This window comes from Hypanus sabinus, chromosome 10, assembly GCF_030144855.1.
Source record: "Hypanus sabinus isolate sHypSab1 chromosome 10, sHypSab1.hap1, whole genome shotgun sequence".
NCBI lineage: Eukaryota > Metazoa > Chordata > Chondrichthyes > Myliobatiformes > Dasyatidae > Hypanus > Hypanus sabinus.
In genome coordinates, this window is record NC_082715.1 from 86,964,536 (window position 1) to 86,984,042 (window position 19,507).

A 19,507-nucleotide genomic window follows, 5' to 3' on the forward strand; every position below is an offset into this window, starting at 1 on the left:
TGCAAGCTATGGGCTGGTTGATCCATTCTAGTCCTTAGTGGAAGGGACAATTTGAAAGTACCACTGAACTTTGCACGTGGAGATAACATGGGGCAAGAGCTTTGATGGCACTCAGGTTGTTGGGTGCCATAAAACCCATTGTAGTTTCAAACAGGAGTAGAGTATCTGGGCTGGAGATGCATTAGTCAGATGGATGAAGCTGATGCAACCTTACCCTCCAGTAATGTTCCAGAAGAGTTGTTGGTATGATCTCAGGAGCAGGGATGGCGAATCCAATTCGAGATGTCAGTAAAGTGGATGAAGTAAAGTGCTCTTCAGTTGCTAAAGTGCATGCTGATAAATGCTTAACAAGAGCTCCCAGCACCAGGCTAGAATTGCTGAGAGATTTTGACTGGGCAGCATGACTGCTGAGGTGACAGAATTGCTATATAAAAAAAAATGCACCAACTGGGAGTATGGACCTGAGAAAAGTGTGTCCTAACTTTTCAGGCAAAATGCTGCAGGAGCACTGTTTGGGAATTGCATCCCTCTAACCATGAATGATGAATTCACAACTGAAAGGCCTCAGAAGTCTAGAATAAGTTGCAGCACAAAATTCTGGAGTAACTCAGCAGTTCAGGCAGCATCCATGAAAGGATTTGGACGGTCAACATTTCAGTTTGAGACCCTTCATCTGGACCAGTAGCAAAAAAAACAAAAATGGTAACAAAATAGATTGCAGACATTGAAAGAAAGACCTTTTTCTTTCTCCCTAGGCCTCCCGTCCCACGATCCTGTCTCTCCTCCAGCTCTGCATCCCTTTTGCCAATCACCTTTCCAGCTCTTAGCTTCACCCCACTCCCTCCTATCTTCTCTTATCATTTCAGATTTCCCCCTCCCCCTCCTACTTTCAAATCTCTTATTATCTTCTCTTTCAGTTTGTCCTGACAAAGGGTCTCAACCCAAAACGTCAACGGTGCTTCTTCCTATAGATGCTGCCTGGCCTGCTGTGTTCCACAAGGAAAATGATGAGTTGATGTTTTGGCTCAAAACCTTTCATCTGGACTGATTAGCAAGAGACTGCAGATGCTGGAATCTGGAGCAAAACATGGGAGAAAGTCACCAAGTCATGCAGCACCTATGGAGGGAACTGGATGGTATACATTTCAGATTAAGACCCTTCATTTGCTCTGGGTAGCACCTGCAGCATCCAGCATCTGAAGGGTTGGGTCTCGATTTGCAATAAGTGTTTGTTACAGGTGGAAAGCTGAGGAGGGGCAAGGCTTGCATCTACTAGAGTTAAGTTTAGTTGAAACTTTGGAGTTATTGAAGTGTCTTGAGAGGAAGGATTGATGATGTTCCCTAATAATGGGGAATCTAGACCCACAGCTCAGTTTAAAAATAAAAGTTGATCATTTAAGAAACAGATGAGGACGTTTTCCTCTCTTGTGATATCAAACGAACATTAAATGTGTCATTCACCTGATGAGGGTCACAAATCTTTGATATGCTCTTCAAGGTTTTTTGAATATTTTTACTATACAAGTAAAAGTACCACCACCATAAGTACAGTTCAAATTTTGTGATAAGCCATGATTTTAATAACTGGCAAACTATTGACAAGCTCATATTTTTAAAGTTAGTTCATTTTTCCTTTTAAATAGTTTCATATGTATTAGCCATTTAGATAAAGTTGAACTTCTGATTAACTGTAGGTGTGCAAAAGCAGCTTACAAGACTATGACATCTCAGCCAACTGAGACTTAGTCACAATATCCAGGATTCCACGTCAATTTGTCCTATGGGACTGCAACGATTAATGCAGCAAGGTAAAACACAAGGGAGGAGTGTGAGCAGTGAACTGGATCATGCACAATCCAGCGCATCAAATACCATTGTGCAAGTAATATTTTAGCTCAAATTCTAAAGTTGAAATGACAAGGAATCTGACAGTTTTCATTGGACTGTGAAATTTTCAGTCATTTTAGGTACTTACACAATCTATAGTTAAAAGAGCAAAGTCAGAAGTCGATTAAGTAATTCCATAACCTCCACTTTACAAATCTTCACCACTTAGACCTTTAACATACTGTACTGAGAAACTGCTTTGTCATTTATGAGCTATTCTCAATATAATAACTGGTGAGAATGTTCGTCATATAAAGTGTAAGTAAATACTAATGCCACAGGCATTGATTCACACATTGCCTAGTCCGAGAAATATTATTAATTCCTCAGAAGTTATTTCAGCATTCTATACTAGTTATAATGGCAAAAAAACATAACTTATGCTTTTTTATTTCTAAGTTTTGAAACTCCTGTGTCAATTCCAATCTCTGCACTCCGCAAATCTATTTCAAATGTCACTTTAAACTTTGGCTTTTCATTAAAATTAGTTTCTTTTACTGAATGTCAGAATTTTTCACTTTCATTTGTTGCTCATTGTTCTTGACATCAAAGAACATTTGCACGTACAACATGCTGGAGGAACTCAGCAGGTTGGGCAGCATCTGTGGAAAGGAACAGTCAACTTTTTGGGCCAAGACCCTTCGTCAGGACTGAAGAGGGAGGGGGCAGGAGCCCTATAAAGGTGGTGGTGGGAGGGTGGAACAGAGTAGGCTGGTAGGTGCCAGGTGAAAAACCAGTAAGAGGAAAGATCAAGGGTTGGGGGAGGGGATAAGCAGGAAAGGTGAAGAAGGAATGTAAGGGGAAAGCACTGTGCAGTGGAAGCAGAATCATGAGAGGTGATATGCAGCTGGAGGAGGAGGCAGAGTGAAACTGGGATGGGGGAAGGGAGAGGGAGGGAATTACCAGAAGTTGGAGAATTCAAAGTTCATGCCAAGGGGCTGGAATCTACCCAGACAATATATGAGGTGTTGCTCCTGCAACCTGAGCTTGGCCTCTCATGGCAGTAGGGGAGGCCATATATGGACATATCGGAATGGGAACGTGGAGCAGAGTTGAAGTGGGTGGCAACCAGGAGGTCCTGTCTGTTGTGATGGACGGAGCGTAGGTGCTCGACGAAGCAGTCCCCCAACCTGCGTCGGATCTCTCCGATGTAGAGGAGACCGCACCGGAAGCGTCAACAACAGGTTAAATTTGGAAAACTGAAGTGATATACTTTTGAAGATCAAACTTGAAGGCAGAACACAGGTTAATTGCAGAATTCATAAAAATATTGAGGAACAAAGGGATCTTGGAATCCTCATCCCTGAATTCCTTAATGTTGCCATTCAAGCTGGCAGGGTGGTTAAGAAAGCCAACGTGTGTAGGTCTTCATGAGATGGGATGTTGAGTTAAACAGCTGTAAGTTAATGTTGCAGATCTATAAAATTCTGGTTTTATAGAGCTTGAAATATTCTTTTCAGTTCTGGTCAGCTCATTATAGAAGAAAGGATTTAGAAGTTTTAGAGAGAATGCATGTCTTATGAAACATTGAGTGAGTGAGCTAGGTCTTTTCCTCTTTGGAGTGAAGGATATAGAGTGGTGACTTGATAGAGGTGTATAAGAGGATAAATAAAGTGGACGGCCAGTGCCTTTTTCACAGGACACAAAGGTTAACATGAGAAGGATAATTTTAAGGTAAATGCAGAAAAATATGACACACACACAGAGCTGGGTCCATGGTACACACTACCAAGGGTTGTAGTAGAGGCACAAGGAACTTTCAAGAGACTCTTAGATCATAAAACAGATGAAAGTAAAATGGAGGACTATGCAGGAGGGAAGTGTGAGATTGATTTGGGGGAGGATAAAACGTCAGCACAAAATCATGGGCTGAAGAGCCTGTAGTTTGCTGTACTTCACATTCTAGCTGGTATGTGACTGGAAGCAATATTGGAAAAGTAAAATCCATTCAGCAGGTCTTGTTAAAGATCCATAAGCATCTCTCTTTGTGATCAAAATCAAAGACTGTCATTTCACCACTGACCCTAAAATCTGGGTCACTACATGTGTGTTGTATAAAACTGCACTGGTACAAAATTTCACATTAAGAATCTAGCATTTCAGCATATTTTAACTTGGGATACACAACATCTTTCAAAAAGAACAGGAGCCTCCCTGCATTTTTTAACTGTAGGGAATTTATCTCAATAACTACATCATCTTACACAGATGCCTATTTAGATGTTCCCATAATGACAACCCAGGAATAGTCTAAAAAATGGATGGAGCACATCCAAATTGGTTTCACACTAGCAGGCTTCTCTAGTCTCCTGTACTTTTCAATGTCATCATTATGGCTCTGTACTTTTAAAACCACTTTCTCCATGTAGCTCTATATTTTGCTATCCCTCATTCCATGATTAATTAACCCTAATACTATGAGCGATTATATTCACCAAACTGGAAAGGTGGGCTGAAAACAGCAGAAGGAATTTAATTGAAACAAGTGTGAGGTGTTGCATTGCACTTCAGAAGGACTTGTACAGCAAACGGCAGGATACTGGGGAGAGCTATAGAACAGAGCGGTCCGTGAATACAGATCGACAAATCCTGGAAAGTGGAACCACAGGTAGATAGGGTCACAAAGAGAGAGTTGAAGAGACAGAAGAGAAGCTGGCCAAAGTTGATTGGAAACAGACACCAGTGGCAATGATAACAGAGCAACAATGGCTAGAGCTCCAGCAGACAATTTAGAAGGCACAGGATACTTCATGACAAAGATTAAGTAATATTCTAAAGGGAGATTGAGGCAATAGTAGGTGACAAGGGAAGATCAAAGGGAAAAAAAGAGGGCACATAAAAACATTCTAGGAGTAATACTAGGGACAAAGAAATATGACAAACTTAACAAGTGTTCTATGTCAATCTTCATTAGAGAAGGGAAGATATATGTAGTTGCTATAATAAAGGAAAAAGTGCTTGGGGAACTGAAATGTCTGAAGGTATTGTAGATACATCACCTGGAACAGATAAACCATACGCCATGCAACCAGAGCCCTCGACAAGGATAGTGCGAACCAAAATGCTGGAGTGTGTGAAGCAAGGATCAATACACAGTATCAAAATGGATCAAGAACTGAGCACAAAACAAATGCTGGACGATATCACTAGTAGCACATACAATTGAGCACTAAATCTCAGTTCTTGGTGTCCAAAACATAGTAGCCAATTTTGCAGTTTTTCTCATGTTTATGATTACTAATTACCAGGACTGTCCTAAACCCTTAAGGGGACATGCCAGCTAACCATGCTTCAGAGAGTTAGAGTGTCTAAATCCCAGAAGCTGTAGCAGTTGGGAGCATCTTATAACAGGACCCCCTCCTCTACATCCAGCTCCCGATGGCCCTGGTTGCTCGGAGAGGTGGTGATAGTAGTTGTGGATGAGAGCCTGATCCACGATGTCTCCTTCAGACACCCAGTGTCCCTCTTTGGGTCTGAATCCATACCTGTCTGAGAATGATTGCCGAGCAGTACGAGTTCAAAAGTCTTCTTACCGTGAAGAGCTGATCCCCATCGATAAACCTGGGTTGCAGTGGAGCCAAGAAGCTGGTGCTGACATGTTTAATGTAGAAATGTGGGAAGCGGGATTGATCTTTAGGGTCTTGGGGAGTTGCAAGTTGCAAGCCACCGGATTTACTTTCAGCAGGACTTCAAAGGGTCCAATGAAGTTGGGCACCAACTTTTTAGACTCCACCCAGAGCGGCAAATCATCAGTGGACAGTGAGACCTGTTACCCATGCTGAAAAGTGGTTCCCTGCCTTCTCCTTTGGTGTGCCTTTGTCTCTGCCTTCTAGGTTGAGGCCAGTAAAATCTCTCTTGCCCCAATCCATTTTTGTTTGTAGTAATAGATTAGATCTTCAGCCGCAGGGACCCGAACCTTGGCCTCCCGTTTTCAAAAGAAGTGGATGATAACCAAACTAGCAATCGAATGGTTGATATCACTTAAGTCAAGTGTTGTGGATGACCTCTGCCCATATGAAATGGTTGCACTAATCATCAGGTCTTTCGGAGACCAGGCATCTTATGATACATTCTAGATCTTGGTTGGTCTGCTCCATTTGGCCATTGGACTGTGGGTGAAATCCAGAGAAAAGACATGCTGTTGTCTCAATCAACTTACAAAACACCCACCAGTAATGTGAGGCCAATTGTGGAACCATGAACCAAGACCATGTCCATCAGCAACCTACTGATCCTGAAGACCTGGTCCAGGATAATTTTTGCTATCTCCAACATAGATGGTAGCTTATTCAAATCAATGAACATGTAGACTTTCAAAAACTAATCAACAATTACCATGATGGCAGTCTTCCCATTGGATGTCAGAAGACCCACAACAAAGTCAATGGAGATCTGTGCCCATGGTCTTCCTGGAACAGGTAGAGGATTGTCAAACCCGTCAGGTCGGGTATGTGGCTCCTTGTTCTGGCATGCCTGCACATACTGCTGAATCCCTTGTCATTTCAGGACACCAATACCTTCTCTGGGTCCTGGTAATCCCTGGGTGAGTGGTCATTCTTCCCTGGGATCAAGGGGAAATTGTGACAAAGAGACAACCCAGAGGACCATTCTTAGGAATCTCCCCTTGTGAACATGAGCATCGTTTCCCCAATGATTTGGCTCTACCACTTCAGCTTGGGGCAAAATGGTGGTAGGATGCTCCTCTTTCCAGTTCATCAAATTGGCTGAACAAAGTATCTGGTTTCTGTTTCTTTGACCCCAGTCAATGCTTAAGGATGATTTTAAAGCAGTTAAAGAAGAAAGACCACCTGGCTTTCCTGTAATTCAGCCTCCTAGCCTCCTGAATACAAACCAGATTCTTGTGGTCTTTGGAAATGACACAAAGGTTCTTGGCCCATTCAAGCGAGTAAAGCCAGTCCTCCAAAGCTAACTTATTTGCAAGAAGCTCACAATCCCCAATGTCATAGTTTCTCTCTGACAGGGGTGGGGGTGTAACTACCTGGAGAAGAAAGCACATATGCAGTTTACCGTCAAAAGATGATTGTTGAGACAACACTGCACCCACCTCCGCGACAAAATTAAGATATGGGTTAGGAGATACGAAGATGGGAGCTGATGTGAACTGCTGTTTAAGCTCTGCGAAAGCAGCCTCCTCTTCAGTCATCCAAGCAAAAGGGCTTGTGGATTTCTTTGTTAGAACTCTCAGAGCTGTCACCAAGCTGAAACTCCTGATTACCTTCTAGTAGAATTTTGCAAACCCTAGGAATCATTGGACATCTTCACACTAGATGGTTGTGGCCAGACTCTGACTGCTTGGGTCTTGATAGGGTCCATCTTGAGCTAAAAACAAATGCTAGATGACATCACTTTTTGGGCTTAAGATAGAGCAGTGAAGCTCAGTTCAGATGCTCTTCAAGTACTCAATTCTTGGTGCCCAAAAGATGATTGCCAATCAGTAGAACCATCCTGAACCCTTAAAGGGGCTGTGCTAGCTATCAGTACTCTGGAAGAGTTTGAGCATCCAAATCCCAAAAGCTGGTGTGATTGGGAGCATCTCCTAACATGCAGAGTTTCTGAAAGAGGTAGCTGAAGAGACTGTGGAGGCATTAGTAATAATCTTTCAAGAATCACCAGATTTTGGAATGATTCTGGAAGACAGGAAAATTGGAAGTGTCACTCGATACTTTAAGTGAGGGAGGGAGAAGGAAGAAAATTATAGATCAGTTATTCTGATTCCAATGGTTGGGAAAAATGTGTAAGTCCATTATTAAGGATGAGGATTCAGGGTACTTGGAGGCACATGATAAAGTCAGCATGCATTTTTTGCGGACAAATCTTGCCTGACAAAACTGTTGGCATTCTTTACGGAAATAATTGGCAGGATAGACAGTAGAGTTAGTGTTTACTCTGGATTTTCAGAAGGTCTTTGACAAGGTGCCACACATGAGGCTGTTCAACAAGATAAAAGCCCATGGTATTGCAAGAAATATATTAGTTTAGATAGAAGGTTAGAAGGAGGTTAAACAGTCAGAATAAAAGGGGCATATTCTCATTGGCTCCTCCAAGAGGAACACAACCTCATCATAGGGTTTGGAGGCTTGCACACCACAATGCCCTGGAGAGTTATGTCGGCTAGAGTCAGGACCTGGTGCTTCAGTTCTTAGTAGGGTCACCCTTGCCATACAGGTCAAAGTAAAAGTAAAAAGGCTAGACTAAGACTGGCCCACCAGTCCTCCAGTTTCGAGGGTTTCAGCAGAGACTAACAATCCTTACTGGTTAAAAAAATATTGTCACAGAAACAGCATGATGTTTCTTGGCCTGTACTCACTGGAGCTTAGAAGAATGAGGGAGAAATTTCAAGGTCTAGACAGAATGAACATGGGAAGGATGTTTCCTATAGAGGTCACAGCTTCAGAACAGAGGGCCATCCACTAAGAGAAGAGAAGGAATTTCTTTAAACAGAGGGCGGTGAATCTGTGGAATTTATTGCCCCATTTGCTTTTGAACTCCAATTCATTGAGTATGTGTAAGGCAGAGATTTATAGGTTCTTGGTTAGTCATGCTAACCAAGATTACAGGAGAAAGCAGGAGAGTGGGTTGAGAGGGACAATAAGTCAGCCATGATAGAATGCCAGAAAAGACTCTATGTCTTATGTCTGCTCCTATGTCTTATGGTCTAGGCACATTGTCCTCATAAATTGTATCATGGAGTTGGGATGGTTCATTAATGTTGGCGAGACCTAATTTAGAGTATTGTTCACACTTAGCTACCTATGGGATAGATATCAATAAGATTGAAAAGAGTATAGAGAAAACTTACAAGGATGGTACTGGAACAAGGACCTGAATTACAGGAAAAGTTTGAACAGGTTTGGAGTTTATTCACCAGAATGTAGGAAAATGGGAGGAAATTTGATAGAGGTATACACAATTATGAGGGGTATAAATGGGGTTACAGCAAACAGGCTTTTTCCACTGAGGTTGGGCAGTTTCCTCTTGAACAGGGGTCCCCAACCTTTTTATGGCATGCACCCCTATCATTAACTGGGGGGGGGGGGGAGAAGAGGAAGGTCTGTGGGCCCCAGGTTGTGAACTCCTGCTTTAGAACTAGAGGTAATTTGTTACGCTTGAAAGGTGAACTATTTAAGAGTAACCTGAGGGGGAACTTCTTTACTCAGATGGTGGTGACTAGATGGGCTGAACTGCCTGATTCTGTGTCGTGGTTCTTTGTGATTCTATAATAGTCACACAAATTCAAACCACATCTAGGAAGAGCAAGGCCAGTGAAGCTTGGGGAATGAAGTGCTGTCAGAAAGAGGAACAATTTAACAGCTAAACAATGAGGGGCTGCAGAACGAATAACATTCATTGAAGTGTGAAATAGGAATCTGGAGCAAAGGTATCAAGAAATTCACAAGGTGAACTGTTGATGCTTTCAGGGAAAATCTGAAGTATATGAAGCTGCATCTGAAAGCATGTTCTCAGATTGGCAGCACTCTGGCACTAAACCTTATTGGTTGGCTAGGGATCCAGGGGAAAAATCCAAAAGCTTTGGCCACAAAACACATCAGGCACTAAAAATTAAAAGTTTGGCCTTAAGAATTGCAGAGGCATATCCAAAATGAAGAAACATGAATATGCCAAAACTGCCAAGAAAATAAATGCTTAACAAAATAATGCAATACAAAATATGATAGAGATTCGAAGTTAAAAAAAAAAATTAAGTATTCCCTCATAACTGGGCACATAATTGTAACTTGAAAAATAATTAAGAAGTGGTTACAAAATAAATGAGCAAAGCATCATTTGGAGGTACTGTGGAGAATGTGTCGCTGGCAACCTGACAGATATGACCATGATAATGTCGTTGTAAATAAATAAGCTGATTTGCAATGAGTAAACACTGTCTGGTGTAGTTTAATGAATGACAAAACCATGATATAGTCAAGAACAAGGGAGGGGGGGGGGGGAAGGTATTTTCAGTTTCTTGCCATAGAATTCTGCTCACCTAGCCCATTCAGACAGATGCTCAAATTTCTAAAAGGAATTCTCACTGAACAAGTCAATAATCACCAAATACTGAAGGAACGGGCGGCATCTAAGGAACATTGTCAACATTGTGGACTGAGACTTCATCAAAACTGGAGAAAAAAAAAAGATGAAAAGTCAGTAGGAAGGTGAGGGAGTGAGAGGAAGAAGCACAAGGTGATGGGTGAAACCACAGGTGGGGGTGGAAGGGGATGTAGAAGTGAAGTAAAGATCTGTGTGGGAAGTCGATAAGTGAAAGATATAAAGGGCCAGTGAAAGGGGAATCTGATAGGACAGGACAGAAGACCTTGGAAGAAAGAGAAGGGGGAGGAACACCAGAGGGAGATGATAAGGTGATAAGGAGATAAGGTGAGAGGGAAATGGGAATGGAGAATCCATTACCAGAAGATCAAAAAAATTTGATGTTCATGCCATCAGTCAGATAGAATAAAAAGTGCTGCTCCTCTACTCTGAGTGCATCCTTAATCGCGGCAAGAGGCGGCCATGGACCACTTCGGAATGAGAAACGCCACAACCCACCCCCTTTCTCCAGCCCTTTATCCCTTTCACCAGCCAACTTCCCAATTCTTTATTTCACCGTTCCCCCAAACAGTTTCATCTGTTACCTACTACCTTGTATTTCTTCCTCCCCTCTCCCCACCTTACTCTGACTTTCTCATATTTTTTTCTCCAGTTCTGTTGGAGAGTCTTGGCCTGAAATGTCAACTGTTTACTCTTTTCCATAGATGCTGCCTGGCCTCCTGAGTGGCTCCAGCACTTGATATGTGTTGCTTGGATTTCCAGCATCTGCAGGTTTTCTCTTGTTTGTGTTTGAACAAGGCTTTATGCTGGAATGATGGAATTAAGCCAATTTTTTAGTTTCTTACCTCTGACAATATTTTTATTTCCCTGATGAATGCTGTCCTTTGTTTTACAGTTATTGAGACTATTCTAATTGCTTTAAAATTGTTTTTAAAACCACCTTCTTGATATCTATAAAAAAAAACTTCGAGTCCAAATGGCAAAATGAGTGCAACCCTACCTCTGGCAATTGTCATCATCAAACAAGTTCTTATCATAAATTCTACAATCTGCCCCCCCCCCCCACCTTTCCTGCATCTGCTGCACCATCCCTGATTCTTAATGAATAATTTCTGAACAAGGCAGGATTTGTACAACTGTTGACTGAGGTGTCTGTGAAAACCTGAAATGACAGTAGCTATGGCAAAACACAAAAAACATGGAACATACAACTGATAGCTTTCACTGATTTTTATTTTTCAACTTTCCAAAGGAAAATGTTAGTCCCTCAAGAAATTCAATGGAACCAGCTTACCTTTTCACCTGAAAAAAAAAACAGAACCTCCAACAGTGCATGCTTGCTCAAGACAATTTCTGAGCTTGTTTCTCTTTAGTTGGACATACACACAACCTTCAAGTTTAGAAGCAGGAATGTTGCTGAAGGAAAAAATAACTTACCTTTAATACACTTAGAACATTTCTATTAATAGAAACAACATTTTAGAGTGAAATTTTTAAAATAAACTTTGAATTAGTCTATCTTGCTTTAAATTGAGAAATTATACTGCCTGAGGAGTGACTGGTTTTCCTTTTCCTTGCCTACCCTTAACCAATTCTCTCAAAAGACATGTCTCCCAGATTAGAAAAATATATTTTTAATAATCATGTTGGTGCCTTCAGTACTCCTACTGCATGGAGTAACTCAATTGTCTAGCAAGTGATGCTAGTTATTTTAGTCCATCATTTTAAAACTATGTACTAAGAATACAACATTAATTTATATTATATAAATGTGTATATGTTGAAAGAGTGCATTGCTGTTTTAAAAAATATTAAAAATAAATCTTCAATTAACATTAGTCCAACTGCTTCTGGGTCCATCTGCACTTATTGCATTAAGTGTTAGTGAGATTTTCATTCGCCCAGCAATATTTTTCCTCCAACATGTTATCCAGTTGGTCTTCATCATGATTTTCAACCTCAATGATCTACATTTAAAAAAAGTAGTTTTTTAACTCATGAAAATCTAGGTTTAAACTATATTTTCTCTGAAATAATATTAAAGGGTCAAGGTTCAAAATGCAATTTTCACCCTTGCCAAGATTTCCAACCTTATGCATTCTCAAATAAAGATTGTTTTCACCCGATGCTGCTGGTCTCTCCCACATCTCACAATTAACTTACCTGGTGTTAACTGGAAGATCACTCAAGTTTTGTGCTCAAGGAAAGGAGAGTTCATCTAATTGTCCTGTAACCCAAAGGGAAATACAAAGTGAGAATATATATTTGGGTCCACTGAAGAAATCCCCAACATGCACAAATTTTTAAATGGCACACACACAGTATTTTAAAACCAATGCAAGGAAGAATTCCTTCCGGAGGCTGGTAAATCTGCAAAAGCTGTTGCCAGAGAAGGTTGTGGAGGCCAAGTCAGCAAGTATATTTAAAGCAGAGACTGACTGGGTGGAAGGTTAAAAATTATGATGAGAAGGCATAAGGAATGTGCTGGGGGTGTCTAAAAAAAAATCAGCCACTGAATGACAGAGCAGACATGATGGGCCAAATGGATTAATTCTGTTCCTACATCTTATGGCTTTATCGTATCACTTATTTTAGCAGGACAGCATACCATTTATGGTGCACATCCAATCTTGTTAAAGTTTATTTTTGGCCTTTTCTAAATCTCCAACTTGGTGGCACTGGCTGGATAGATAGCTGGTCTGTTGGCAGGGAATTTATACCTACTGCATTAAACTGAACTATTTTAAGCTAATAAACTTCAGCAGCAACTTTACAATCCTTGGTGACTTCCAATTCCTTCTTCAACTTGTATGCAAATTCACAAACCAACATTTAGAAAACTTATCTTCAATTAATACAGAAACAAATGGAAGCACACAAGCTCTATGGCAGCATCAGGAGGCAACAAATAGATCCAACCAATAAGTGTTTGGCTGAGGTTTCCAGAATGGAAAATAAGCCCCATTTTGTTTTCTAAAAAAAATAGTGTATCACTTGGTGCGTTTCTTGCATTTTCATTTCAGAAACCTAGCATTCACAGTATTTTGCTTTTATGTCAATAGGATCAAGGCTTGTGGGAAAATTAAATGCAACTGTTTACCAGGCTACAGTAATTCCACAAGTTTAAATCTTTCAGTAGCTTGATTTGAAATCCCTTAACGATGAGGTGGTTTCCTTTTGGTCAGAAAATCAACTGACTGGTGAAACAAATTAACACTGAGTGCCTGGAGTCAGGAGGCTGGGAGCTGATGTCCACTTTCCTTCAAAATTTCATGCATATTCATTTCAGTGATACCATATAAAACATTAAATTTTACATAGTTTTAATATTTCAGTAAGTATCAAAAGTGTTTGTAAATGTCATGCACAACATACAATTTATGTATTACATTTCTTATGAGAAGCAATTTATTCAGCGTGTATTTTAAAGAACTTAAGCATACCAGAATTTTGCTGCTATGAAATTGCAAACAAAAGAAATTAATCTTATCTCAAATGAAAACACAGTGATATTGTAAAATAGAGAATTGTAAAGGAACAAAAACACAAAATGGAAGAAATGCTGAAAGGACTAGATAGGCTGAATGCGGAGAGGATGTTTCCTATGGTGCAAGGTTTCTAGAACGAGATGGCACAGCCTCAAAATTAAGAGGAGACCCTTCAGAACAGAGACAAAGATTTTTTTTAAGCCAGAGTAGTAAATCTGTGAAATGCTCTGCCACAAACTGCAGTTTGTGGCCAAGCCTGTGGGTATATTTAAGACAAAAGTTGATCGTTTCCTGATTGGCCAGGGCATGAAAGGATATGGTGAGAAGGTAGTTGTATAGGGTTGAGTGGGGACCCGGGATCAGCCATGATGGAAGGGTGGAGCAGGCCAAATGGGATGAATGGACTATTTCTGCTCCTATATCTTATGAAAGATTTTAAGCTTCACCAATGGAATCATACTGACCATTAATGGCAAATCACAGAAAACTGCCAGCTAACTGAAGTTTAATGCCAGGGACATTAAAGTCCCTGACTTTAATGCATGAACATTGCAATGGTGAAAATAGGAATAAAATACAATTCTGATGCCTGAAGATCTGACCTTTCATTTTGCTTTGGACTTATCGATTCCCAGGGGGAGTCAATGACATCCAATAATGAGGGTCAGATACACTTGATTAAAACAATAGATGTGTACCGATATATTTTTTAAATTTTACATAACTTTAGTATTTTTGATTAACTTCAAGCACTTAAAACAAAATAATATCTGAAATATCACTGTTTTTTATTTTTTAAATCTATTTGAAATGTTTAAGTAGTTCAGATGCCCAGATACTTTTTAAAAACTGCTCTTAAGATTCCACTACTAATACCACAAAGGCTTATATTCATCCATGAGAATAGCTTTGAAGGTTTACAAAAACAAAGTAGTAGTTATACAAATCGAAACAGGCCCTGCAGCCCACTGTAACCACACCCACCACAAGACACAGCAACAGAATTAGGCCATTCAATTCTTTGAACAATGGTCCACCATTCCATCATGGGTGTTTTACTATTCCAGTCAACCCCATTCTCCTGCTTCTCTCTGAAACCTTTGATGCCCTGACTAATCAAGAAACTATCGGATTCCACTTTACGTATACTCAATAACTTAATCTTCACAGAAATAAATTACATTGATTCACCACCTTCTGGCCAGAAGAAATTTCTCCTCTTCTCTGTTCTAAATGAACATTCATCCATTCTAAGCCTGTGTCTGCTGGTCTGAGACTCCCCAGTATAGGAAACATCTCACCTCCTCCACTCTATCTTGGTTTTCAATGTTCGATATTTCTCAATGAAATCCCCCAAACACTCATTTTTCTAAATTCCAGCATGTACAGACACAGAGCCATCATATATTCCTCATACATAAATCCTTTCATTCCCAGAATCATTCAAGAAAACATCCTCTGGACCATTTCCAACACATGGATAAGGGATCCAAAACTGCTCACAATACTCTGAGCACATTCTGAACAATGCAGAATAAAGCCTTAGCATTACATCTTTGCTCTTATATCCAAATCCTCTTGAAATGAATGCTAATATTGCATTGCCTTCCTTGCCACTGACTCAACCTGCAAGTTAATCTTTAGGGAATTTTGCACAAGGAATCCAAAGTCCCTTCGCACCTCTGACTTTTGAATTCTCTCCCCATTTAGAAAATAGTCTACATATTTATTCCTTCTATCAACATACACAACCATACATTCCTCTACACTACATTTCTTCTTCCACTTCTTTTGCCTTTCTCCAAATCTCTCCAGGTCCTTCTGCAAACTTCCTGCTTCCTTAACACTACCTGTCCCTCCCCCTGTCTTTGTATCATCTGCAAACCAAAGCAGTCAATTCTGTCATTCAAATCATTGATAGTTAAGAGCACCAGATTTCTTGGTGTTCACCTGGTGGAGAATTTCATCCGGTCCCTCAACATCAGTTCCATAGCAAAGAAAGACCAGCAGCATCTCTACTTTCTGTGAAGGCTGAGGAAAGTCCATCTCCCACCCCCCCCCCCCCCCCCCATCCTCATCACATTCTGCAGGGGTTGTATTGAGAGCATCCTGAGCAGCTGCATCACTGCCTGGTTCAGAAATTGCGCCATCTCGGATCGCAAGATCCTGCAGCGGATAATGAGGTCAGATGAGATCATCGGGCTCTCTCTTCCTGCCATTACGGATATTTACACTACACGCTGCATCCGCAAAGCAAACAGCATTATGAAGGACCCCATGCACCCCTCATACAAACTCTTCTCCCTCCTGCCATCTGGGAAAAGGCACCGAAGCAGCCAGGCTCACACAACCAGACTATGTAACAGTTTCTTCCCTCAAGCTATCAGACTCCTCAATACCAGAGCCTGGACTGACACCTTACTGCCCTATTGTCTTGTTTATTATTTATTGTAAGGCCTGCACTGTTTTGTGCATTTTATGCAGTCCCGGGTAGGTCTGTAGTCTAGTGTAGTTTTTGTTTTATCGGTGTTGTTTATTCACATAGTTCAGTCTAGTTTTTGTCCTGTTTCATATAAAGCCATCATCCTGAAAAACGTTCTCATGTTTAGTATACACTGTACAAGCAGTTATGTTCAAAATAATAAAAAGTGACTTGACTTATATAATGTATAAAGAAATGGTCACAATACAGACCTACGTGGAACACCAGCAGCCAATCAGAATAGATCCCCTTTATTTCCACTCTTTGCCTCCTGCCAGTCAGTCAATCTTCTGTCTATGCTAATATCTTTCTTGTAATACCAGAGGTTTTTATCTTGTCAGCCTCATGTGCATCACCTTGTCAAAGACCTTCTGAAAACCCAAATAACAACATCTGATTCTCCTTTGTCTATCCTGCCTGTTAGTTCTCAAAAGTTCCAACAAATTTGTCAGGCATGGTTTCCCCTGAAGGAAACCATGCAGACTGTGGCCAATTTTATCATGTGGCTCCAAGTACACAAATTCCTCATCCTTAGTAATTAATTCTACCATCGTCCCAATTACTGAAGTAGTTTCTTCTGCCTCCCTCCCTTCTTAAAGAGTAGTGTGATATTTACAATTTTGCAGTCCTCCAGAAATTCTCCCAATATTGACGCTTCCGGAAACCTTCAGACATTCTTCCATATAGGTCCTAGTTTTCCTCGTTTCTTTCCCAACGAGCTCTATTGCCACTATTTTCCTGCCATCCACCTATGAAGAAAATAACTTATTCACAAATTATGACAAATTCACATACCAACATGGATATCATTTCCATTTGGGAGGAAACTCACATTTACAAGACATGTATACCCTATACAGACAGCACCCACAGTCAGGGTTAAACACGCATCTCTGGAAATCTGAATCAACAATGCTAATCACATTTTGCATCAAGTTCAAACCTTCATTCACTTTTCTTTTAAAGCATAAAAACATTCAAGTTTTTGTCAGAACAGAAATCTTTATTACATTTGTCCTTATGGAATAGAGCATTGGGTACAAACTTTCAGCCCGAGACTTTGAAAAATCGTGCAACAATATAAAACTCAAAGCTATTCACATACTGTGGCCTTGATGTCCTTTGGGAAAGAGATGAAATTACTTGCAGGAGTATACAAGCACTGTTTGACACAACTTCAGCTGGCTAAGTGGTTTACATTGCTGTAGCTCCTAATGGAAAATTGAAATGATCCTAAAACATGAAGCGTCCATTCAACAGCCAAAGGCTATTAATTTAACTGGCATAAAACTAGTAAGCTGGAAATTGGGAGTGCCAACTTTCATGTTCATAGTTTTGAACTGTGCTCCCATCGATGCCAGAAGTTGTCTTGCAAATAAAAGAGAACATGTTGCAATTCATAAAACATTCACAATATTTTTATCCTGGAGGGAGAGTTGTGTGGACTTCATGCAGAAAAAAAGCCAAGACTCCACCCATTAAAATTCAAAAAAAATTAAGTACCAAGTCCTCATTTGCATGCAAATTGATATTCTCCTGAAGAATTAAGATAGAGATCTTGACTCTGACTTGGCCACTCCTAGACATTAACTTCATTGTTTTTAAATCCATTCCTGTATAGTTTTGGTTTTATGCTTGCAATTACTGTCTTGCTGGAAAGAAATGTTCTCCCAAGTCACAGTTCCCTTGCAGACTGCCTTAGGTTTTCCTCCAGGATTTCCCTGTATTTTGCTGCATTCATTTTACCCTCCATCTTCACAAGCCTTCCAGGGCCTGCAGCAGTGAAGTATTCCCATAGCATGATGCAGCCACCACCATGCTTCACAGCATGAATGGTGTGTTATTGATAATGTACACTACAATTTTTTGGCTGATGTCAAACATAGCATTTAGTCTGATGTCCAAAAGAGCTCAATTTTTATTTCTTCAGACCATAAAACCTTCTGCCAGCTGATTTCAGAGTCTCTCACATGCCTTCTGGCAAACTCGAGCTGAGCTTTCACGTGAGTTTTTTTCAACAGTGGCTTTCTCTTTGCTACTCTCTCATAAAGCTGTAACTGGTAAAGCAGCCAGACTACAGTTGTTGTCTGCACAGTGTCCCTCATCTCAGCCACTGAGGCTTGTAATTCCTCCAGAGTTGTCACAGGTCATTTGGTGGCTTTCTTCACTCATCCCCTTCCTGCACATTTACTCAGTTTTTAAGGATAGCAGATGTACAGCTGTGCCATATTCTTTCCATTTCTTGACCATTGACTTAACTGTACTCCAAGGAATATTTAGTGACTTGGAAATTCTTTTTGTATCCATCTTCTGACTTGTGCTTTTCAATAACCTTTTCACAGAGCTGCTTGAAGTGTTCTTTTGTCTTCATGCTGTAGTTTTTGCCAGGATACTGACTCACCAGCAGTTGGACTGTCCAGATACAGGTGCATTTTTACTTCAATCAATTGAAAGGCCTTGACTGCACACAGGTGATCTCCATTCAATTAATTTTGTGACTTTGAATACCAGTTGGCTACACTAGTGATGATTTAGTGTGTGGTATTAAGGGAGTGAATACTTATGAAATCAATTATTTTGTGTTTTATATTTGTAAAATCACTTTGTAGAGATCTGATTTCACTTTGACCTGGAAGAGTGTTTTTCCTGTTGATCAGTATCAAAAACAGCCATATTAAACCCACTGTGATTAAATGTTTTATAATAATAAAACATGAGACTTCCAAGAGGAGTGAATACTTTTTGTAGGCACTGTAGAAAGTGTAAGTGCAAGCAGGCATTTCCTATTCAGGTTGGGTGAGACTAGAACAAGAGGTCATGGGTTAAGGGTAAAAGATGAAGTGTTTAAGGGGAGTGGACTTTAGCAAAGCATTTGACAAGGTCCCTCATGAGAGACTCATCCAGAGGCATGGGATAAGTGGGACCTTGGCTGTTTGGATTTTTAAAAATTGGCTTAAAGGAAGAAAGCAGAGGGTAGTTGTGGAAGGAAAGTATTCTGCCTGGAGGTCGGTGACTAGTGGAGTGCCACAGAGATCTGTCATGGGACCCCTGCTATTTGTGATTTTTATAAATGACCTGGATGTAGAGGCGGAAGGATGGTGAGTAAGTTTGTGGATGACACGAAGATTGGAGGAGTTGTGGATGGAGCTGTAGGTGGTTGAAGGTTACAAGAGGATATCGACAGGCTGCAGAGTTGGGCAGAAAAATGGCAGATGGAGTTCAATCCAGACAAGTGTGAGGTGATGCATTTTGGAAGGACAAACCAGAAGGCTGAGTACAGGATTAATGGTTAGTTACTTAAGAGTGTGGATGAACAAAGGGACCTTGGGGTTCAAATCCATACGTCCCTCAAGGTCTCTGCACAGGTTGATAGGATAGTTAAGAAGGCCTCATTAGGCTTCATTAACAGGGGGATTGAGTTCAAAAGCAGAGAGGTCATGTTGCAACTCTACAAATCTCTGGTGAGACTGCACTTAGAGTATTGTGTTCAATTCTGGTCACCTCATTATAGGAAGGATGTGGAAGCTTTGGAGAAGGTACAGAGAAGATTTACTAGGATGTTGCCTGGATTGGAGAACAA